Below are 25,240 nucleotides of genomic sequence, written 5' to 3' on the forward strand. Positions count from 1 at the left end.
GGGGCAGGGAGGGGACAGGAGGGTGTATTGGTGCAATGGAAATCCTCTTTCTAATTTCCATCCTAAATTTCTTCAGATCATACCTTTTGCTTTATTTATTATGTTGTCCTTCCTTGCAAGTAGGAAGGAAGGCCAATTAAAAAAAAAATAATGAAAAAAAGCTGTCTAGTAAAAAAAAGGTCTAGTAAAAAATACCACTAAAAAAGTTTTCCTGGTGTTATACCATTTTTCACTACTTCCATCTCCTTTGTTACAGTTTCCTTCAGAGTTTGTGCTTAGTAAAAGTGGTCTTTGGCTTCTGCTTTGACATTAGATTGTCAATTTCCACATCCAAATTCTTATTACCCAAACTGCCCCTTCTGAAAGAAACCTGAAATAAAGCAGCAAGCACCTACTGTAATCTTTTAAATTCAGACACTTCTAGAATATATAACATGGGTGCATACACGTACGCTGTCTGTATGGAAGTTTGTGTCCATACATATATATAATAATATTATCTGTGCCATAATGACTTCTCTGTGTTAGGCTTGGGGCTTTTTTCTGAAGACTCTGTAACAGTTAAAAGAATAACTAATGACCTCTGTTAATATAACATGAGATATTATTTTTGGCAAAAGGAGGTGTACGCTTGAGAGAGTAGGCTCCAGCTGTCAGGAGGCTTTGCTTTTATATTGCCAAACACACAGAGCACAAAGAGAAGGATCTGTCCTCCCAGATACCTTTTCACTTCCCTATGGGGAAAAGAGAAAAGTTTCAAATCACCAATTTAGCAGCCGGCTTGGTCTTTTTTTAACTTGACTTTTAAGGGGCCAGGAAACAAAGGAATTCAAACTTATTCAGTTGGAAAAGCTGATTAATACTTTCACTGATTTAGAAGTAAGGAATAATCCTCTCAAAAGAAATGGAGTGAATTTGGAGATTTTTTACCCCCCAAAAAAGAACCAGGGGAGATCTGAATTCTCAACAGCTACAGTAATCCCTGACTATTAACAATGGGTGAAACTGAATTTGCTTGAATGTAAATTAGCTTAATGTGTTGCCATAAATAGGTATAAATTTGAATAAGCAAATGTGATATAATTACCACACTCATTTTTCTTACTTAGTGGAGGAAAGAAAGTCTTTTGTGTCAGTGGAGACGATCTCTGTGGGACAGACATTACCAAACACCATTATTCTACTGAAAACTGAGGCGTAAGTGCTTATTTATTTGAGGGTAATTCCCAGGTCATTTTTAATCTCCAACATATCCCCATTGTATACTGACCCCACTTTTGCTTTCCTTGCTCTTTTCCTCTTTATATAGCTGAAGAAGCTTTTACTTGTTAAAACATCCTTTGCAAGATCTAACACCTCCCTGATGGAATTTTCTTTGCTGATCCCTCTTTTTACAGTCCTTGTAGACTCCCTATTTATTCTTACTGTCTCTTTGAAGGAGTTGTTTGTCTAGTTAGGTCTAGAATTCTTTCCTCAGTGCTTTTCTGCCCTACTTAGAGTAAAATTGACAGATCTTTGTTGGATGATACCAATAATTTCCATTATTCTTTCAAAGTTTGTCCAAATAAAAAGACATTAGTTTTCTACCACTTTGAATGTTTAGGTTGTGGGTTGGTTTTGTTTGGTTTTGTTTTGTTTTAAAATTTAGGTTAAACAACACATAACCAAGTTCAGTTTTCCATAGCATCTTCCTTATTTTTTCAGAAATCATGTTTATATCACTGCCCCTTGTTAGTAACAGAGAGATAATCTGATGAAAAAATGTTTGGTTCTTATTTCCAGTAGTTCTAAACTGGAAGTATTCATTCTCAAATCCCTCTAAGGAAATGTAGTTTCGATGGAAGAGAGAATACTCAGTGTGTTTATTTCAAGTAGTTTTAGTCATATCCAGGACTATCTAAAGATAGACTTTAGCTTTAGACTTCAGTCATAGCTAAAAGTCTATAAAAGGCTAGTGAATCTCAATTGTTCATGAAATTATATTCCTTGCATATATTTTGTTATTGTAACACTCTTCAGGTATTTATATTAACGGAACTATGGGATAATATAAAGAAAGGAAAGATGACAGAACCTTGCAGTTACTAATGTCTTAGGATACTTCTATAAATAAATGATCCCAAACCTTTGATCGATATATGTAAGTACAAGGTGGTCTGTGCTATGTGTCAAAGTGACATAATAGTTAATATCCCTGATAATAAACTAGTGTGTTTCTCTACTTGTCTATAAAGCACTACCATGGAGTATTCAGTTTTTATAATGTAATCACATAATTTCATTTCTTTGCAAGAAAACTGAGTAATGTCACTTTCAGCTGTCAAACAGCGCAATTGGAAAGCAAATGAAAATTTTATATTGTGTAAAGAATAAAACCTAAATATTTAGTTTATCTTAGAAGTCTTTATTTGAAAAAGGCCAGTGAGCATGGAATTTTTGCAGCACAGTATACTAACCACAAATCCTTTTTGCTGAGAAGGGAAAGTTCAGATACCCCAAACTGACTATTTGGTACAACGTTTGTCTCTAGATTCTCTTTATAGCATGAACACATTCGTCTGCCTCTTTAAGAAATTGCGATTCTTAATTTTCTTGAAGAACATTGATTCAGAGACTTAACAAGACCAATGGCCCAGGTGAATAGCAACAACAGGATCTATCCAAGAGAAGTTTACTCTGCCTCTCATAGGTATGCAAATAAATAAAATTATTAGATCATTATGCAGCAAATGTATACTAATAGCATAATTTCTCATAAATACACATTTCTAACTCATAAACAGACGTATTCTACATCTGAGATTCAATGTCTCTTGAGTCTTGTTTCATACATTTTGCCATGCAACATGACAAGTACTCATTTTGGTACAGTGAATGGCTTTTCCTAAAAATACTTGCAGTTCTGTTTATAAGCTTTTTCTTAAGAACAAGATAACTTTTGTTCTTTTCAATTTCCTCAGCTTAAAAAAGATTTTTTCACTTTCAAATTTGGACTATATATTTGCAATAGCAATACCTTAGGGGTGCCAAAATTTACAAATATTTTTGCTTTTACCTACATTTTCCACCTAAATGGTCACTTGCTTACACAGATCAGGTAAATAGTCAAGTACTGTCTGTCTACTTCATCTTTGGTAACATAGTTCCTTTTGTCGAGGCACCATCTGTCTTTGTCTTTATAACTTGGCCATGAATGTTCAACAGCTACTGGGTGGTTTCCTTAGGAATTTTTACCTTAGAATAATTGTCTCTAGAAAAAAAAAAAGTGTCAGATATAATTGTCTCTCTGTATTTTTTAAATTATATAGTATTTACAGCTGTGTCTTTCTAACGTTAGTAGTCACAAAGTTAATTAAATCTTCGGAGCTAAAAAATGCTCTCATTTCTGGTACTTGTTTTACATAAAACATTTGATCACTATTGTTTTTCTAATTATTATTAATTCAGTATTTTGTTTTCTAAATGTAAAGCATTTTTAAAATCTTATAAATCAGTGTTAGATGGTGATAGAATCACCTTTCATCTCAGTCATATTATACTGGGGAAAAAGGTGCTACTGGGCACAGCTTTGTGTGTCTAAGTCTGGCCTGCAGAAGTCCGCAGATTTCTCTATCACACAATGGCCAAAACAATTTGAGAAAATATTCCTCTGAAGCCAAATGGTCAGGAAATATTGCTGCAGAAGAGTATGAACTGGAGCCAATACAGAGTTGTTAGTCCTCAGAGAAGACTTTGAATAACAAATAGATACGTAACTCTGACACTCACACAAACAAAACGGTTACTTACTTTGAACTTATATTGTTGAAACCTCTACTTTCAAAAGCTGAGCTACATAATGCACTCAGTGAAAAAAATAAATTAATAAATGAACAGATGAATTAATAATAATGAGTAATAAATAAATGAATAATGAATGAGTCTTTGGATGGTTGGGTTGGCTGCCTATGGAGTTGCCACCCTTGGTTAATGCATCCAGACCATTTAATATTTCCAAACAGAAGACTGAGAAACTGAAATGAAAGAGAAATGGGGCCAAAGCCCAAGTCATGCCGGCAGCAGCATGCTCACAAATCGGTTTTGTCTCCTCAGAAAGTCACCATTTTTGTGTGTTACTCTTACACACTCTGAATAGTCATGTTCATATACAAATGTGTCAGGTTTGGGAGAGTTTTTCATTTTCTGGTATGTGTCACTACTTCAAGAAGAGAAAAATGCATGTGACTTTTTTGTTGACCAAATATTATCCTCTTAGAAGCAATTACTTTGTTACTGTGTTTTAAAAGGTGTGCATGTGTTTCCTATGAAACATTTGGCCTGGAAGTCTGTTTTTCATTGTTGCACAAATCAGATCTTTGTTTTCCACTCTTATCCAAAAAAATTTTTTTGTTTGTCTTTCAGGCTGGCCTTACATTCTGCTTCAGTGACATGTACACATTAGGGGCTGAGCTCTGTGGGCTAAAAATGCCCTCTCTTACCAAAACTGGGAGAAACTTATTTTTAGGAATGTATCCATACAAATTAGCATGTATATTTTTAAGATAGTGTATACATATGACATTGGACTATGGATACGCTTTGACTTCTCCTATGTTAATGGCAGGCTAATTTTGTTCAAGTGTTTTCCCACAGACCTTGTTTTTCAACCTGAAGGAGAGAAACATGCATTAAGTTTCACGTTGCAATATAAGCATTTCAGAGAATATTATTTGACTGTTAGATTTCAAGTTTTGCTGTGTGTTCCAGAGAAGGGGAGAATCTATGGTGGGTTCACCTTGGCCAGTTGCCAGATGCCTGCTCAGCTACTGTTTCTCTCCCCTTCCTCAACAGGACAGGGGGAGAAAATAAGATGAAAAAGCTTGTGGGTCAAGGTTTAAGACAGGGAGATCAGTTACTGTCAGGGAATTACAGGGATTTTATACAGATTTAGACAGATTTAAGACAGGCAGAACAGTTACCAGTTACTGTCATGGGTAAAATATATTAAATGCAGGGAAAATTGAATTAATTACCAATTAAAACAGAGTTGGATGGTGAGAAACAGACAAGAATAGACAAGAACTAGAGGCTGGATCCCAGTTCTTCCTAGGCTCAACTTTACTCATCCCAGACTCCTCTACCTCCTCTGCCCACAAGCAACACAGAGGAATGGGAAACAGGGGGCTTCGGTCAGTCTAACAGCTTCTCCCTGCTACTCTTTCCCCATCATACTTTTCCCCTGCTCCAGTCTGGGGCCTTCCCATGGGCAGCAGTCCTTCAGGACAGACCTGTTCCCAGGGGCAGCAATCCTTCAGGATAAACCTCTTCCAGTGTGGGCTCTCCATGGGCTGCAGTTCCTTCAGGGAATATCCCCCTCCTGTGGAGCAGGCTGTGAAAATGAATTAAAAAAAAAAAAAGGGAGACAACTGAGAGGAAACAAAAGAAAGTGAGAGGCTAAGGTATCAGAATCAAAAGAAAGTGTTTTCATTTAAAATGAGCAGGGAACATTAAGTGATGGACTTGCTTGCCTCTCTGTTAATTTTATGTTTAAAAATCACTTACATATCCTCCCAAGTTATTTCTCTAATAGTTCATTACAAATTAGTAAATGTAATTTTCAGAGGTTTTTCCCCTGGAATCTTCTATTGCCTGGCTATATGGCAATTTTTCTCATATTTCTTCTCCCTTGCATAATGTACTGTATATTGAACCCTTATTTCAGTATCCATATAATTATAATGGTTTTGAAATAATTCTTTAACCATTTCTCAGTAGCATAGAATAACTAGAAGACAATGCTGGATACAGTAACCAAACATATATGAAAGGCAAAAGTGGAGTCTTCAGATTCAGTTATTACCTTTGAATATAATCATGATCTTGCAGTTTTATGGAGATAATACAAAATATTTTGTAACTTCCTCATAGCTCTGTTCATTTTTTCAGTCTATATAGAATTATCAGAGTACTTTGAAAATATCACCAGCCATTAAGTTCTTACAAGCAGAGAGGTGAACTGGGATATACATTGTATATATTTATGCTCTGTGAGAATAATACCTAAAAAGAATGCATATTATTCAATTTACCTCAAAACTTCTGTTTTTTAAAATTACATAAGTCTAGGAAAGGATCCAGTTGTCAAAAGCACCTCTATTCAACAGTGCACGTGTTAAAAAAATATGCTTGCAGCCTGTGTTAGACTTCATAAACCTGAGCTACTGGGGGAAATGAGGGAAACTTCTTTGCTACTTCCCTTTGCTCAATAGGTTTTTTTGAGTAGTCAGATGCACTTTTTGAATGTCCATTGCATTGAAGGTGAAAGGAAAAATTAGCACGTGCACATTAAAGGAATTCAGGCATGTATTTGCTGGGAGCTTAACTGTCCAGCCCTATCAAAACCAAGCTGCTCATGAGCAAGCAGTAAGCAGCAGCAAGCAAGCACTGACAAGGTTGGACTTCAACTGCAGAGGAGCTTTGAGAACTGAACTTTTAAAAATTTTCTATGCCAAAATCCCTTCTAATTCTCTTCTAAGTATCTATGTTTCTGTAAGAGACAAGGAAGAAAGCCAAAGCACCATTCCAGGAGGTTCACTCCTCCCAGCACCACTTCAACATCTTCCCCATTTAATGATAAATTCATTCATAGTCTTTGAAACAGAGACCAAAATCTCAATTTGTTTCTTTCTCTTTATTAAAATCTTGTTCCTGAACAGTGGGCTATGAAGCATTAAACCATTTTGTGTAAGGAGAACTTATCTTACCTGGCAATTGCTGCCACCTGGGAGCCATTATGCGAAAATGTGGGGCAGTAAAAATGTTTCTTTGAGCTGAATTCAGACATCAAAGGACATACTAAATGGAGTGAGCCATGGGACTCAAAGTGGAGTTTGGTTATTTACCTTCTCATCACTTGGACACTTACCAGCTCATTTCTGGGATTAGTCTATTTTTAAATAACTGGAGAACACTGCATTCAAAAGCAGAAATAATGACTCAGACTACAACTACAGCTACAACTTTAAGTGCCACTGCAGCTACAAAGCACAGTTGAGAACTCTGGAGCAGGCAGCTCTGAACAGTCTGAGTAAGTTTTGAGCCTGTCTATTAGGGTAAGCAATCCACAATACACAGGAAACCGCCTTGGCCTGACATGATCTCATACAAGTAGGTAAGTAAAAAGATAGACATAAGATCCCGCAGTCAATGCTGGAATACCCAACACATACATAAACCTTGTTCCTGCCAGAAAGGATTTGTCATGCATATTCTTTTGAGGGAACAGGCTATTTTCTTCTCATAGAAAGCTGTGAAACGTTTGCTTATAAGAAGAAAAACAATATATGAAAACAGTCAAAAATAAGATCTGTGCTTTCATTGTGTTTGTAGAATCAATCATAGAACAGCCCAGGTTGGAAGGGACCTTGAAAGATCATTTGGTCCAAACTTTTGTGGGAAAGGGAGCCTACATGAGGTTATCTAGCACCTTGTCCAATTTTATCTTGAAAACCTCCAGCGATGGGGACTCTGCCATGTCTTCCCCATGTCATGGGAAAGGAGTTCCAGTGAATGATTGTTCTTACTGTAAAAAACGTCTTTCTTATGTCCAGATGAAACCTCTGTCTGTGTAACACTTACCCATTTCCCCTTGTCTTCTTCATGTGGTTCCTTATGAAGATCAAGCCTTTTTCCTCTTTGTAGTCACCCTTTAAGTGGAATACTGTGATGACGTCCCCACTGAGTCTTCTCTTTTTCAGGGAGAAAAGACTCCTTCAGTCTTTCCTTGTAAAGTAGGTTCCCCAGTCATTTGATCTTCTTCACAAAGCTCCTTTGGATCCTCTCCAGCCTGTCTACATCTTTTTTGAATTGTGGGGACTAGAACCGGACATGGTACTCCAGGTGCAGCCTAACAAGCACTGTGTTAAATTAGTTGAAATAGTAGACATCATTATAAACTTTTTTCTAGCTCTTCAAGTCCCTGTGTTGATGCAAACCTGACGTAGAACCATCTTTGTTTGCTCTGATGAGGTATTTGTTGCTTTTGTGTTCTATGACTGAAATAATTAGACTTTGGATCCCACTGGGATTATCACATTTTACCTCTGTAGTTTGAAGGTGCAATAGTGGGAAATTACTAGATGATAAGAAAAGATAAGACTTAAAAGAACTTTTATATTAACTTTGATGCTGCACTAGAAATTAAGAAATGTTTCCTGATGCAGAACTGCATGTCTTGGATTCCTTCATACACTGTGTGTTTACTGTAAGAAGCTCAATCACCCAAGCATTTCACTGGCTTTTCTAATTCTGCCTAGGATTTTTCACAGTTAGGAGATCGCCATTTAAAATACACAAGAACAACCATATTCTCCTGTGCATAATCCAGTTAGTCTAAAGTGGTCTCTAGAAATCACCAGCAGCTTTTGAATTGGTCTAGAATGGAGAAGACATGGAAAATTTTTGTCCTCTACTAAAACTGAATTCACCTCACTCTGTTTCACAGTTGGCTAATATCACATGCTCTAGTGAATAACTCTATGTTTTTCTATTTGCACAAAGATGTGCATACATACACACACACAAGTTAATTTATGATAATCTTTCTTTTTCAGACATCTACCATAATGATCCTGGATCTCCAATAGCTTTTGAAGTTCATTTCAGCTCAGGTAAGTGTTCAGTCTGAACGTTCTATGCTTTTGGAGTCCGCAAAAAGCAGTTGCAGCCTTCTCAAGATGCCTTGTAAGATGTTCAGTACTTCCTGCTATAGGGCCTGCTTTCCTCCTGAGAACTGTACATGAAAAAGAACTGACCCTCTGCACACAATTCTTTCTTCTGCAAGGTAGGAAACAATAGCATCAGCATTGGGGACGCAGTGCTTTTGAATGGAAAGATACTTGTGCAGAAAAACAATCCAACAATAGTAGAGATCAGGGCAATGTCTGTAACTTTCACTACTCCCTGCACCATCAAATCTCATTGTCACTATACAGAACTCTTAATATTTTTGAAAGCTGTATGCTTGCTGCCAGAGACCTCCTTTCACACATTTCTAAGAGCAGGAGAGTGGTTTTGAGGGTATATTGTTATGAAAGTCTTTGTACTATTCTGTTGAATCTCCAATTGATCTACACACTGCAAAGTTATCCTGGGTGATGAGTGAAGTGTTGGGGAGTTAGCCCAGATTCATCTCTCTTGACTTAGGCAGATAGCCTGGGACCAGAACTTTATCTTCATCGCTCCTACCTTGAGAGACTTAACTGATATGCTTGAATGAGGGGCTTGGCCCTCCTAGACTCCCTCTGTAGTCAAAAGGGAGTCTAACTTAAATTTTCTGAATCTTTCACTGTTACTGAGTTGAAAAAGAGGGAGATTAGGATATCTAAGTTTTATTTTTTGTGCTCCAGGTAAATGTTTTAAGTAAGATGGATTAAATCAAAAGTTTGGAGCACAGCAGTCATGGAGGTGATCCTCACTGTCTAGGGTACAATGTCAGCTAACAGCATCTGTTTTGTAGAATACAATGCTTTTGTAGGCTTTCTTCAGGCTTCTCATGCTCTTAAAACTTCTTTCTTAAAGCAACCTCAGCTCCCAATCCTGAGTCCTTGGTTTGGCCAAGTCTGTATGAGAAGTCATACCTCTGTCACCATGTCCTTGCCAGCGTTGCACCCGTGATAGGCCCTCTGGGAGTCTTCTCATATGCTGTGGGAAAACCTGATGGTACTTCTGGACATTGTGGGTAGAGGGGATGTATTCTGGAGGACTGTCAGTACACAAGTAATTTTCTTGAGTCTTCACTTCTGGGCATTTTTCCAGATTTGAGCTGAAAGCTCTGCTACAACTAGGACACTACACTTTTTCCTTAATATAAAGGGTGGGTGGTGCAAAAGGCAAGTAGCTAAATGTGTTGTGAAACATAACTGTAGCCAGCTGCCAGCACGGAGGCAGAAGTTCATCATGCAGCTGTCTCTTCATTTGGGCATTCCCCATCCTTCTGATTTTAAAACACTGAGAACTGTCTAACTTACACAGGTAACCTTTCTTTGTGTTAAGTATACATTTTATTTTTCTTTTTGTCTTAAAATGGTTTATATAAGTTTCTAGACATGAATTGAATTTGAGTCAATAGTGTTATGTTTACTTAGGGATCAGAGAAATCATAGTAAATAGGGTCCCAAGAGGTCATCTAACCCATCTAGTTGCCCAAAGACAAGATCAGCTATGACTAAACTATTTTTGACAGATTTTTGTCTCATCAGTTCTTGAAAACTTCCAGTGGCAGAAGTTTGCACATTCTCCCTTGGCAGTGTACGTTAGTGCTCTGCTATGCCTATAGTAAGAAAGATTTCTCCCAATTGCCAACTCAAATCTTTCCTGCTGTCATTTAAGCCCATTGCTTCCTGTCCTATCTGCAAGGAATAAGTAAAACAGTTTATTCAAATCAGCTATTTTGTGGTATTGAAAATTATAGATTTTCTTTGAAAACTCTCCAGATTTATAAAGAGCATACCTGTTAATCTATCGAGTTATGACACCTTTTGCCTCTCCCTCACACATGTTACCAGCTACCTTTTTTCAGAAGTCCTAACCAGTCTAGTCTGATATAATTTCTCCTTGACAAATCTGTGCTGGCTATTACTTCCCATTTTATTATCCTTTAGTGTCTTTAAAATGGATTTTTTTAATGGTGGTAGGGTTTTTTTTTTTAATATAATTGTTTCTATACATATATCTACCTATATCTATATCTTCAGAACTCTGAAAGTCTGATCTATAATTTCCTAGTTCATGCTTTCTTCTTCTTCTCCCTTTACAGACTAATACTCTGCCTTTGTGGAGTCTCCTGAAAATGTACCTGTTCTCCACAAGTTCTCATAGATAATCCTGATACTGTTTGAGAATGTTTCAGACACTCCTTAGGTATACTAGACTAAATTATTCTTCATTCAATTTAGCTTCAGCAAAACTTTTACAAGGAGTCTCTAAGCAATTCTTCTATATTGAATTGAATTCTTACCCCACTGTGAATGAGGCTATGTGAGATTGTGGCAGATCACAATTAGGGCTTTTTTAGTGAAATTTATAGTTGAAACCCCTCATAAATCAGATCTGCCATCATCCTCACTTCCATCAGTCAATGATGTTATCTACCCCTGAAAGTCAAATAATCTCTTCCTTCTAATGAAATATTGACTGTCTTACCCAAAATGTGTGTTTTCTTCATTGTGCATAACAATCTCTGTGCTGATTGTTAAGACATATGCTTTTAATAAGCTTATACCAAAAATTCAAGCTGCCTCTCATGCCTTGGTGACTGCCAAATGTTCCAAATATCACCAGCCAAAGCCTCCAGCTTTCTTCTGACAGCTTGTATAATACATGAAATACTAACTATGGAAAGCACCACGTGACATCAAAAGTTAATTAGCAATACAGAAATGAACTGAATTGAAATTCAAGTAAAAGAAGAGGTACTTCAACACTCTGTGTTCATTTTTACATTTGTATGAGTAGCCACCTGTATTTTCTGATGTGCCTGAAGCTGTTGAAGGCTCTCTGTTCTGTTGCAGTGGGGTATCATGCAATGTAATCAGCTGGCATTTTAATCAACTCACATAGTAAATGAGGGATAATGCCTAAGAGCCTGCCAGACCATGGGAATCCATCTGACTAGAGGACCTGAGTTGTCTTCCTTTTCTGAGATGAATAATGAACTCAACCCTCTGCTGACAGAAAAACTGGCAAATGAAACAGCAAACTCTCTGCAAGAATGGGGGAAACATGCCCTTTCTTTGCACCAAAACATCAGGTTTACCTTTTCTAACAGTACCTTTTCATGCTTTCTCTAAGTGCTGTCTGGACCCTATTGGACCCAGAGTTGGAGAAAACATGCATGGTGTTATCAAAGACCATTTTGTAATACTAGTTTTACCTTTGTACTTAAGTTTCTTCCTGATCTCACCAGAAAGTTACATGAAATTAATCCAGTTATTTATTTTTTCTAGTTCTCAAAAGGAGTTTAGGTCATGTTTGCTTTGAAAGAAGAGAAAAAGTTCACTCATTCTGGGTTTATCCATACTACTTCATTTGCCCTTAGCCTCTAATAAAGGAGAAGTTATTGTTACCTCAAAAGAATTAATTAATTCTTTCTTAGAAAATTTAAACAGGTTTGTAGAGCCTAATGGAATTTTCACACAAAAATTCAGAGGGATGAGGTCCCATTTAGGAGGGGAGTGTCATCAGAGAAATGTTCTCAGATATTAATTTTATGGCATATTGAGAAAACACTTGTTGAAATCTGACAGTGTTTATGAAAAGCAGAATTTCTTTTCCCGCTGGATAAGTTGTATCTTAAATATTTAACTTCTGTCTACTTTGTGTTAATTCAGGGTAAACACAGTGTGTGGTACAAGTCTGGATTTTATTTTATTACTTTTTTTCTGTGTTCAAAAAACCTGAAGAATTCACTAAAGATTTATTGTCTGGGAGGAAAGATCTGCTTTTCATCATCTGGTTACTCAGGTCCCATAAAAAAGGTTCAATGCTTGACAGAACCTCAACTCCTAATCTTTGTTGGCAAGGTAGCATCCAAATCACATGAAACCACGGCTCTTTGGTGTTCTGCAATGAAAACTTAAGTGGTCTATATTAATTATAAATAAACTGGCATGCCAGGACTTCAATGATACTGAAAATTTGCTGCAGCAGGAAAGATTTCAGAGATAGAGGGGCATTCAAAATTCACTGCCAGGGTTCAGTGCTCCAGAATTGATGGGAGTGAGTCTGTAGACATACTGTCTCACTATATAGAGGAGATAAGATTTGTGAGATTATTTTTCCAAACCAAATTAAACACAGTGAATTTGAAATTTGCTGACAAGAGCTGAAGGTTGATGATCTCCATTTTTTTGGGGGCACTTTAAAAAGCTGGCCATGAAAAGGTTTAAATAGCAGTTTATTCAGTCCTATTTGTCCCCAGCCAGTCAATCAAATTTCAGTTGGTGGCCAAGCAGTGAAGCAGCAATTAGATATTGTGAAGTATCAGCAAAATCAAGATGGAATTGGTAGTATTATAAGGACATGGAATAAAAAGGAACTTAGATTTGGGGAATAAAGCAGATAGGAGAGGAAGTAGACATGGACCTAGACACTACAGAATAGGAAAGTGATAGGAAGGCAAAGTACCAGTCATAAAAAGAAAAGGAGGCCTGAAAGAGTGAGAAACAGAAAATATAAAGAGGTGGTTGCTGATGAAAAAAAAAAAAAACAAACCACCAAAACATAGAGCAATAGAGAAATTTCTGGTGCAAGTATGGAAAAAAAGGACAGAGCAGAGCCATGTAAACTATAGTAGTCCTGGTAAAGATGGAGCAATTATAGCCTACTGGAACACATTCTATGAGGTAAATTCACTGTTAAATTCTTACAAGATACCTGTTAATATTGCTTTGTCCTCAAGATATTTACAGTAGTAAGAAGTAATCAAATAAATATTTTTCATTTGAGTGCATTATCCATCATGAAAGTGTAATATTTGCAAAGTTCAGAGAAAATGTAATTTCAAACATATGCAGCCCTATATTTAAACTAAAAGAAGTTCAGTTTCTGAGATATGAGGTCCAAAGGGCAGCCACAACAGGTCCAGAAGACTAAGGAAAGGAAGACCATTTAAACAATTGATAGTAGAAAACTGGAATAGGAAGTAATGTCATGATAGTAGCTCATGGTATATGTCTGTTCCTGCAGATATTCATGTAATAGTTTATAAACAAGCAGTCAAATTAAAATCAACATGAATATACAAAGTACAACACTTGTTTTCTGATGTGAACCTAGGGGAATACTGCTGTCACTGACATATAAAATTAGTCTTAATTAATTAGCATTGCTTCCTATTTTAGATTAATAACCCTACGAGGCTTAAAATCATTATCTTTGACTGTACTTCTACATACCTATTGCATTTACCTAACACAGGTAGGTTGCCTCCTCACTGGCTTGAGTCTTGATCTTGTTTGGAGCTGAACAGCGCTCAATGCTGCAATAAAGCATTTCCAATTTCTTTGGAAGATACAGGGATAAAGAACAATGAAGTGATCACAGTGCATATTTGGAGCAGAAGTTGAAATAAAGCCCAGTATCCTGATTTCACAATTGCAAACTAATGCTGCCCATGCCCTCTTGCATAAGTCTTAGAATCAGGCATATTCTTTATTCTTTCAAATATTCAGCATGAAATCCTGTTCTCTTGCACTGGTGACCTTTTAAAGGTTTTCTCCTGTCTCTGAGAGATTTTTCCTAGATGTCAGGGAAGGAAATTGAAGCAGCAAAAAAATTTTTTTCACACATCATTGCTGCTCAATCATTTTAGCTCCTGCCCTCACCCTAGTCAATTAAGAAATCCTTGGAGCCTCAAGATAGCATCTGACTTGCAGAGTGCTGGGTGCTTTCTGCTTCATTTGTTGTTCATAGTGCCTTAGCAGGAAAGCATGCTTCACAAATTACACAATTCACACACACACATGCTCATATACACGTGTGCATGCACACGTGCACGTACATATACACACTTACAATATAGCTGAATACAGTATATATCTCTTGGACACTGTGGTTTGGTAAAAGACCCAAAGTTTGTCAAATATTGTATGTCATTTATTAGAAATAAAGACACAGGCACAATAAAATCTGGTTTTATACACCTATATGTAAAAATATATTTTAATGCATAAAGATAAATCAGAAGGTGTAAATATGTATTTTCATATGTATATGCATGTCTAAATGTATGTGCATGCACTCTATGTAAACAGCAGATTGCATGCGGGTCCAGCATATACTTTGTGCTTGGAAATAATGTGACTAAGCACAGAAATAGTGCAAATGTAAATTTCATTTGGGGAGAGAGGATGGATTTTTTTAATTTCTTTTTATAGCAAAGAATGGAGTCTCTTAAATGAATGCAGTTTTGCTGTGAATAAGGGAATTGTGCAGCTGAATGTAATTGCAAGCCACGTGGCAAATGTGCATTCCACAGTAGAAAGTGGTAACATGGACAGGGCTACAGCCTTTTTATCCTACCTAGCAATTATCTGTTTGTGGGCTTCATGGAACTAATTTCTCTTTCCACCTCTCACCCCTAGTCTCATACAATGGATAAGACTTCAAAGCAAATGCTTTTTGTCCTTTGACCATGCAATTTTCTTCAACAGCCTCATACAGGGTAAAGGATAAATAAGGAATTCATCAGAGATAATATCAGCGGACTGAAAGCAGAAACCTCATTTTCATGTAAGATTTTCTTCCTCAAACAGTGTGGCAGCAACTTGGCATACAGTTACAGCAGGAGGCAAGGAGGGGACACATGTCTGTTTGCAGCATGCTGGCCTGTTGTTGGATAGGTGAGCTGCCAGAGATTGATCACGCAGAGCAGAAGTGCAAATGAGTGCTGAATTACATCCCTATAGCACTAATGAGAACCCAAAGACTAGGTCGCCTGGAAAACTGCAATTATTGCTGCTGGATCAGGCCCCAAAAATGCTGCTAACACAATACACTTTGAATTACATGTTTATGTGCCAGGAAATGGCCCCTCAGGAGAATACATTGAACTGACCTTCAGACCATAAACCAATGTCCTCTCCTCCCTTACTAGTTATGGAATTGATCCCCAGAAGCCTTTTTAATCTTACTGTTTGTCTGTCATTTTACTCTTTCTCCTCCTGAGGGGTATGGGATAGCAAAGAGGAGTCTGAGAATGGTGGAGGTGAAGCTGCTGTTGAATAACTCGATTTTATGAAATTAACTTTGAAAAAAATAAAAAGCCAGTGAAAAGGGAGAACTCACCTTTCTGGCTTTCTCCTTTACTGAAGCAAAACCATAGGAATCTCAGCCTTGGAAGAACACATACTAAACTGGTATGAATCAGCCTAGCGCTGCTGAGTGTAGTGCTACTTCACTAGTGGATTTCCTAAGCCCTGGAGTAGGCAAAACCCTTTTTTGTCCTTTCCTTCATTTTCCTCATGCCTGTCATGAGACTATATTTTTATACTTCTTTTTGCCTTATACCTCATGGTCCTGTCAAATGAGTGTAAATAGTATATAACTTTGGTCACTGATATAAATTTTGCTTATTGTCCTTAATGTTTAAGTGCTTATTTGTGTTCTTTTCAGGCACATACCATATTTCTGTTCATAGAGGTGGGGCAAGAAAAGGTAAGTTGTTTATTCCTTTTATTCATGAATAGTTTGAAATCTACTTGACTCTTAAAGGAAGCATATCTTCACAACACTATAGCACTTTTCGTCCTCTAACCTCTTTTTGGAATTATGAATTAATTGTGTCTCTCATACTGATTGTGAGCAGTAAAACCAAGTAGAGAAAAAAGATTTCTGGATTCACAGAACATATTTATGGTAGAACCCCAAAAAAAAGCCAGACATATTAAAGTTCTTTTTCTTTGCCCCAGTCACTAAATCCAAGCCCTTAACAATGTTCACTATGAACAAGAGTTGGTTAAATCTGAAAACTGTGAGCAGCAGTCATCTACATGAAATCACCATAAGAAAAACACAATATGCATTGAAGACTGTATTATTTAAGAAAAATAATACAATAGTCAAGTTTTAATATCTGAATGTCAGGATCATTGGTTCCAAGTAGTATGTTCACTTTGAAGCATTTTCTTAGCTTTGATCCAGACAATTTACAAAAGAGCTTAGATCTGAATAAAAAAGCTGTATTTCAGTCACCTGCCTGCCTGATGACTTTGGTGGTTGTTCCTTCACAAGCTAACCTGGAGTGTGACACCAAAATGTGCCAGTGACCTGATTATTTTTTTAAATGTGTACTTTTCCACCCATGTATGACTGTAATCATAAAACAAGTGCATTGTACACTGAAAGTAATGAAGCTTGTGGGTCTGTGCTGGAGATGACTGGCCACAGGTAAAGGTTCCTTAGTCTTTACTGTGAATCTCTTGCTCCTTCAGAAGAACTGTTCCTGTTTAGACCAGCTCTATGAGAAGACTTGTCTTCAGAGCTGGTCCCTGAATCTATCAGCTTTTCTGATGTTATGCTTGGATCTCAAAGAGTCCAGACATTTAGTCAAGGCTAATATGTCACAGGGATGAAAAAATTTTGACTGTGACTGCTTGTAGAAGTTTGGGGGGGAGGGGAGTAGAGGAGGAGGATGAAGTTAAGCTGCATCTGTATGTGTTCCAGGCAAGACAACAGGATGGGTAAAAGTGATTCACAATCTATCTACAGCACACTATTCTGTGTGACCTGATATGCCCACAGTGGCATGGAGCTAATACCCCAGGATCAGACTGGCTTTTCAAAGTGCAGACGTATATGCATGGTGCTTGTGTTGGAACAAGAGCACTTGGGAAATGGGAGAAATAAAAGATGAAGGACTGTGCTAATTCACTTTAGATAATAAAATATAGTTGTGGGGTCACAGCCTATTTCCCATTCTCCTCCCTCTCCTGCCCAACTAGAGTACAGCAGGACCCTGTCCTGGGCAGTGCTAGTATGGAGTAGTGTCCTAGCTAATTAGGCTTCAATATTATCTGCAGTAAGTAGCTCAGACACTAAATTGATGAGCCTAAGCTGTTTTTCCAGTTCTAGACCTAACTTTTCAAACTAGTTTGGGGAATTCTGCCTCATGATACATTGCATAGCATAAGTAGTATTTGTCATACCAAGATATATGGCCAGATACCATCTCCTCGCTCTTTTATTTTGGACACCAGCATACAGCCCTTTGGGGTTTTTTTGAAAACCTGTAGCTGGAAATGCTGCAGGAAATCAATGGAACTGCCTGTTTGTCTGTCTCTATGGACAGAGCCTTACACAGTGTGTGCTACTGAAATATGAATAATAAATAAGGTTCTCTCCTTGTGGACTCAGTTGCATGATCTACTAATGTAAAAGTGGTTTTAAGGATGACTTCATTGTGTGTGTTGTTTAAAAATTAAGAATGTTAGGTGATGTATTTAAACACTGCCTTGAAAATCAAAGTTGTAATTCAAATTTAATCTTAGCTAATATTTGATAAGTTTTTATTTTGGACCTTGGTTTAGCTTTGTCATCAAGTTAACATATATCTTTAAAATGGTCAAACAAAGGAAGAATTGCATCAGAGAGGAGATGCAGACAGACTAGAATAATTAAACATAAGTGGTTGTCAACACAAATATATGTGTATGTATGCACATGTATATATACATGTGTGTATAAGCTGTCGGTAGTACCTGTATAACTATACTACTATTTTTAAACTTGGCCTGTGTGACTTCCGTTAAGGGCAGTTTGTCCAGTAGAATGGATGATGTAGCAATAAAACTAGCCTTATAGCTCTCCCATCACTTCTCTGATGCCTTCTTACTTAAAGTAGGGAAGTGAAGTAAGTGTCTCTTACTTACTGAAGGAAGTGAAATCTTTACAGACTTTCTGTATAAGTAAAGAGAAGTTGACTTGCTCAATTCTATCTTTTTTTTTGTAGAAGACATTACTTGAGCTTCTTTATAAAGTGTGGTAGGGTGAATGGGAAGATTCATTTGGGCCAAGAAAAACTGCTTTAAACAAGAAAAGGAAGATTCATATGGACTAAGAAATACTGCTTCAAAGAAGATAAAAATTAAGTTATCCTACCACATAAATAGATAAATACGGAAGCAGAAGCACATTCAAAAAATGAACATGACTGTCAAAGGACTTTCTCCAAAAAGTTGCCACTGAAAGATTCTTGCAGCTCCGACTGGATTTTAGTATTATTCTCTCGTTTTGAGTACCAGTTGCTAAGGTCTACCAATGGCAAAAGTAGACTGCTCTTGACTTCAGAAGAAATGAAATCCAGCTCCTAAATGGTTGCCTGATTTCCAGTAAATGGAAATGGAATGGCAGTGGAAACTGCATTCAACTCATAGTACATAATCTGTACAGAATAGGCTAGCTTGCAAATGTATTTTTAGGGTCCTTTTGAATTCTTGTTTTCTGTTAGTGTTCTTTAAAATGCCAGGTAATGTTGTGGAAACTAATATCACTGTTTCACTGAAGCTCTAAGCAATGTTTTATTTCTTGTCTTTTAGTTTTAATGATAGCGTGCTGCTTGCTGCTAATAGAGCTGAGTAAACAACCTATGTACATTTTATTCAATTACTTTAGCTCTTTTTCTTCTTATGGTAATTACCTATGAGCGGACAATGATTGCTACCGTTTGTTTGTTCCTCCCAACTGCTTGCTGATTATTCTGCACAAGCGACTTGTAGCCTGTGTTATTGCAAACTGACTGCTTGCAAGTATTCCTTTGGGGATCAGCCTTTGGTTGCCTAAAGCCAAGTACTTTTTTTCTTTTTCATGATTGGATGATCTACTTTGTCACAAAATACATTTTGTTTAATAAATTCATAGCTTCACCCTGCAACATACTGCTTAGACCAGCAGTCTGGAGCTGCACCATAATGATGGGAACCTATGTATTAAATACAATATCTCTCATGAAAAAAGTAAATCTTGATAAATACAGTTATTCCAAAGCTGATATACCATTCTCTGTGCAGGTATTTATTTAATTTTGCTGATGGTGTTATCAATTGGAAGTGTTTCTTTCACTCAGGTTCCTGTTAAAACAATTTAAATTGTCATTGGGAACTGCAAATTAATTCATAATAAGACCCATAGCATTTGACATTATTTCTTTACTGCATTGTAATGTTTCTTTTTTGACTCTGGAACTCACGTTACCTGGAAAGTGCAGTGGACAAACAATTACGGTTTGCATCAAAGCAAATACATTTCAGGACTACTATCACAGCAAATCTCTTACCAGCCTTATACTTTACTAAAAGAACATATTTTTTTGCATATAAATAATAATTGTGCAGGACCTTTTGTGAAACAACATTCTAAACTATTGAAAGCAAAATTATTCCAAAATTATTAACTCATTTTAAAACAACTTTCAGATTGAGTCATGTTCCAAAGAAATCTGAAAGAAACTGAAGACAATCTGGAAGATTTGGATCCTCAGGAGAGCCTCTTACGCACTGTCACTTGATCTATGTGTCAGATGTCACAGACAAGGACACTTTTCTATAGTCAGCACCATTTGAAACAGATTGCTGTTGATCCTTTATGATAATACAGCATATAACATCATATAGATGTTTGTTCTACTCTAACATAAAAACACAACAGTGATTAAGCCATAGACTTGAATCTTTTTCTCAGAGCTCATTTTTGCTGGTCAATTCTGGTTATTGACTGAAGAAACTTATTTTGGTTCACCTCAGTTTCTTGTGTTTCATTTTTCATTAGCCTGGTACCTAGTATTGAGGCTCCTATTTTGCTTCACAATAGATTAACAGATTTGTCCCTGCACTGGATACTCTGTGGTGGATGTAACAGAAGGAAATCTAAAAAGCTGTAGTAGATTACAAAGAACACAAACAAACTGTCATGAAAGACCACAGTAACTCAAAATTATTTCACGAGAGTCTGTAGACTAAATAAAACCATTTGAAATTATCTTTCCTGCCATATAATTTAAACAAATGTCAGTAAGTAAAAATCTTATAACTTTTCTCATTTAGGACTTGTGATGTTTTCTACTTCAGACCCAAGAAGTCTCAAGTCCAGCTCTGGTTGTTGTTTCCAGTCCTCCACGTCTCCTGTAGTGTAAGAGTGAGTGGGGCATTTACCTACAGACTTTAATTTCTCCAGCTGTAAGAGTGATGTTTGCCTTTATTATTTTTTAGGTGTTTGTAGACTCATGAATTTAAGGACTTATTCATAACCCAGTGACTTTTGTCTACTATTTGATATCCTCCTGCACATTTTGCCTGTAACATACCTCTGGAGATCGAACAGATTGTCCTAATTCATCTAACTAATTTAAAGCCATTAGGCCAGATCTTGATATTAATTTTTTTCTGTGATATCTTGAGGTAGAAGGCATGGATTTGAAGTTTTATTACACATGAATTTAGATATTCAGTTATCCATAACAGTAAGAAATGATTCACAGGATCTGGAATCATCTAAATATAACCAGAAAAATAACATTAATATGAAGATCACTTTAAGGAATTCTTTGTGTTTTTAAAAGCTGAACCAAGTTTTCTTTCCCCAAAAAGATGGCATTTATGTCATGCATCAAACACCAGAAACAATCCAATCAGTATATCCTTTAGCTGATGGATACTAAAAAGAATGAGAGGTTAATGTTGAGACTTGTAGTGCTGTCATTGAAAGAAACACATATAAACAGCCACAGAACTTATGAAGCAACATTTAAGTTTTGTTCCCACTAGATTTTAGATGGAAATTTGCCATGGCTTGGATTTAATTGTCTCTATTACTAGAGATTTCAGTAGCCAGATGGTCAGGGAAAATCTAAAGTTGCATGCACACTTTTTAAAGGTTAGTGATATGTGGAAAAAGATACTGTTACTTACACGTTATCTTTGAAGTGAAGATAATGCTCAATGACACAAGACCAAAACATGTCTTAATATGCATTATGCTTTACTGTTATGCTCATTATTGCTGTGCTAATTCTTCCCAGAAAGGTTTTGATTTTCTTTCCAGATGCTGCAAATTGAACCGGATTGTTGCCGTCAAGAACTGATTTTTCAAGTTTCTTATTTTGTTTTTAACTCTCTCAAGCTCCAGCTTGCCAGAAATATTGGGAGTCTCCTGAAACATGATTCAGCTGACAAATAAATGAACCTGGGTTGCAGGTTGTAAATTAGAAATGTAAGAAGCCATAATCTTTCTAGAAATAAAAAAATACGAGAGCCCAATAAACAAATTATCCATATCTAAATGACAGTAAAGATTAAGTTAAACTGTCTAAGAAATACTATACTAGAGAGTTGTGTTTGTCTATCATCTCCCACTTTTGGTCTTTTAAGACAATTAAAATCAGAATGACTGTCCCTGTTGATTACGCTCAGGTATTCTCTATCCTGAGACAAGGACAGAGAAAATCCTCAAGAGCTGACTGCCTATAATGCCCCTAATCTTAGGAACTTAGCTGAACTCCTTTTAATGAATCTCAGAGCTCTTTGCTGTTTAATTACCTTTGTAACTTTTAACTGAACTTTATTTGTAAAAACTGTTTCACCGAGAAAGTTTGGATTATTTTTTCTTAAAATGTATGGATGGTATGTATGTGAGAAAATGATCTATTTTCTGCAGGAAAAAGAAGACTTGATTGTGTAAGAAACAGCTTTGGTGATTTGTTTTTTTTTCAATCAGAACTGTAAAAACATTTTGTTATGAAATGCTGAAATTCCTCATGTGAGTTCTACTTCAAGTTTATTGCTGATCTCAAGAGGTAGAGTACTCAGGTAGATGAGATCATTCATGATGCCCTTGTGATAATTGCAAAATATGCCCTTCCTCTCCAAGGAAGAGGAGAAATAGAATTATAGAATGGGAAGTGATGTGCAACTAAGACACTTTCTACAAAGAAAGCACTCAGCTGATTTTCTTTATATTTTGCCAAGACATGCAAAGCACAACTCCTGTAAAGTTCTATAGCTCTTCATAATTTAAGATACAACGGTTTTGATACAGAGTGATATACAGAAAGGTCAAGGTTAAGGGAGGGCTGCCTTTGAAAAGCTATGACTTTCTTTTCCAAGAAATACTTACAAAAAGATATATCAACTAGGCATAATCAATGGGTATAGTGCAGATGCAAGAAAAACATGATTCTATTCTTTCTCACCTGAGGGAGTCGCGTTATTTCATTTTAACTCAAGACTGACAGCTGAGTATAACCTGAAACCAGGGACCATCATCCAAAGACTATTCAAGCCAACAAAAAGATCTGTACAGATCCCAGTTGTGCTCCCATTGAAGGCAGTAGTAAAGCTCCCAGAGGTACAGACTTATTGTCAAATCATTTAGCTACAAAAAAAATGTGGTGCAAGGAAAAAAAATATATTAAAAAAAAGTGACAGGTGTCTTTAAAACTGGATGGGGTAGCATTGTTTAGGGGCAATTGGGGCAGCATTTAGCACACTAAACAGCAGGAGATCATAGCCACTAATTTCTCAGTTCCAAGTCATTGTAAGTATGGTGAGGTAACAAACACAGTCAACAATAAATTGTTCTCCTATGAAGAAAACAAGTGAGGGTCTTTTTAAAGGAATTTTATTGTTCCAAATATTGATCCTTAATACAGCAAACAACTAACTTCTTTCTTGCCAGCCCCCAAGCAAACTGTAGTTAAAATCATAAAACACAAAAAACTGTCTTATACTGTAATGTCTTGATGTATATCAATAATAGCATAGCCTGGACTCTATGTAAGTGTGGCTAAAATCTCACAGGGCAAATCTGCAGTACACTGTAGATGTCTACTGAGTCTTCATTGTTTATACATTCAGCCAACTCCCTCATGAGATACATTTTCTTCACATTATTATTATTATACATATTCTGTTACTGCTGTTTCTCTTACGAGCATAGCTTGTGGTACAACAACACTGGGGAATCTGTCTGGGATGAAAACTAACCCTTCACTTGAACAACCAGATGGGGCCTCATTCGCTAATGCCTTATAAGGATTACTGAGTATGCTTCACTTTTTTTCTGAGAAGGCTACTGAGGAAAAATTCAGACAACTTTCCTAATCTTCCATTCAGAACGTTTTTCCCTATTCTGCATAGATTTTAATGGGGAAAGGGCCTAGTTATTACTGCCTCTCTACATGTCTTCTACCAAGATGCAAGTGCTGAAGGCTAGAATGGGATTCCATTGTATTATAAGTTATGTTAATGAATGCTAAAAAAAAAATCTTGGTTGGTTTGTTTGTTTGTTTGTTTCCACACATCAGGGGTAGAACTGATACTGTATTACTTAGCTGCCTACAGCTAGGCAAACTAGTCATACAGTCTAAGGGTTGTTCACGCCTAGTAGGAAGGAGTAATGGCAGTCCCAAGACAAAGGGCAGGAAGACGGCATGAGATGACTCTAACAGTCAGCAGTTTGAAGAGTATGAGCTCTCCCTACGTGTCCATTTTACTAGCTCTCCTGACAACAGCAACAACAGGGTGTGCCCCCACACCCTCCAGTGGACCAGCCTTGGCTGAATAAAAGCCATGAAGACCTCAAATCTTTGGCAAGGCATGCACCTCTGGCATAAGCGTGGTCCTCCAGGCCATACCCTACCCAATCAATCAAATACTGCAGGGTATCCAGGGATATCCCAGAACCCAAAATAGCCCAGACACATTATTCCCTCTGGCCTTAGACCATAAGTGGAGGCAGAAGTCAAAGTTGTGGCTGGAAGGATTCCTGTTGAACAGATATAGCAGGGAGATGTGAGCAACCGTGCAAGTCTGGAGAACACAGGGAAGCTACAAATGAAATGCAACCGGACTAACACGGGCTGTTATTTTATATGGGTCCAGGTAACAGTGGTCCAATTTAGAAGGATACACTGAATGAACATGTTCACCAAATGACCAAATGTAGTCCCCAACCACAAAGCCCTGTGCTGGTGCCGATGTCTATCTGGACAGACTTTGTAATCAGCTCCTGCTTTTTGCAGGTGCTCTTGAAGAAACAAATGTAGGTGTTGCAACTACTCAGAGGAATTCTCAGGGTAAAACCCCTGGACAGCTGACAGAGCAAATGGTTGGCCACAGGGATGAAAACCATACTGCATGTAAAGAGAGGTCTGCTGCAGTAAAAGGGTGGACACTACTGTTAAAGGCAAATTCTGCCAGTGATATCAGAGACATCCATTCATCCTGATGGCAAGCAGGAGATACTGCTACAAGATCTGGTTCACCCGCTTCGTCTGACCATTCAGCTATAGGTGATATGAGGTGGTAAGAGAGACTTACACCCCCAGCACGCCCATAAACTGCTTCTAGAACCCAGCAGTGATCTGGACCCCCCTGCCTGACACCTGGCATGTGATCTGGAAGACCATGGCAGTGAAACACATACTGCAAAGACAAGTGTGTAGTCTAAGGGGCTGTGGGCAGCTTCTTTAGTGGAACAAAAATAGCTGTCTTCAAAAACAAGTCCACCACCACAAGTACTAGACCTAGGACTTCAGTAAGTCCAAAGAAAAGGTTCAAGCAAGTTGTCAAGGCCTGTCCAAGATGAGACAAGAACAAAGATGTGAGTACTCAACAGACAATAGCTCAAAGAGGCTGAGCTCTGCCTACTTGCCAGTTTTATTAGCTCTCCTGACAACAGCAGCAACAACAATGGCTACCAAAGACATAAT

The 25,240-nt window shown here is 37.3% G+C and overlaps 1 long non-coding RNA gene across 2 annotated transcripts in view; it reads left to right on the forward strand.

Moving 5' to 3' along the window:
- Nucleotides 1-22,593, forward strand: part of LOC106887355 — a 23,939-nt gene extending 1,346 nt beyond the window's left edge. The window contains exons 2-7 of one of the 2 annotated variants that reach the window (XR_001411860.1): nucleotides 1,110-1,197; nucleotides 2,531-2,689; nucleotides 7,946-8,007; nucleotides 8,592-8,648; nucleotides 16,153-16,194; nucleotides 20,577-22,593. This is a non-coding gene — a long non-coding RNA (uncharacterized LOC106887355). Of the gene's footprint in view, nucleotides 1-1,109; nucleotides 1,198-2,530; nucleotides 2,690-7,945; nucleotides 8,008-8,591; nucleotides 8,649-16,152; nucleotides 16,195-18,487; nucleotides 18,696-20,576 lie in introns of those variants that run through there. The other variant, XR_001411861.1, reaches the window with a different exon arrangement.
- The last annotated feature ends 2,647 nt before the right edge of the window (nucleotides 22,594-25,240 follow it).

Source organism: Calidris pugnax, unplaced genomic scaffold (assembly GCF_001431845.1).
Source record: "Calidris pugnax isolate Ruff unplaced genomic scaffold, ASM143184v1 scaffold8, whole genome shotgun sequence".
Lineage (NCBI taxonomy): Eukaryota > Metazoa > Chordata > Aves > Charadriiformes > Scolopacidae > Calidris > Calidris pugnax.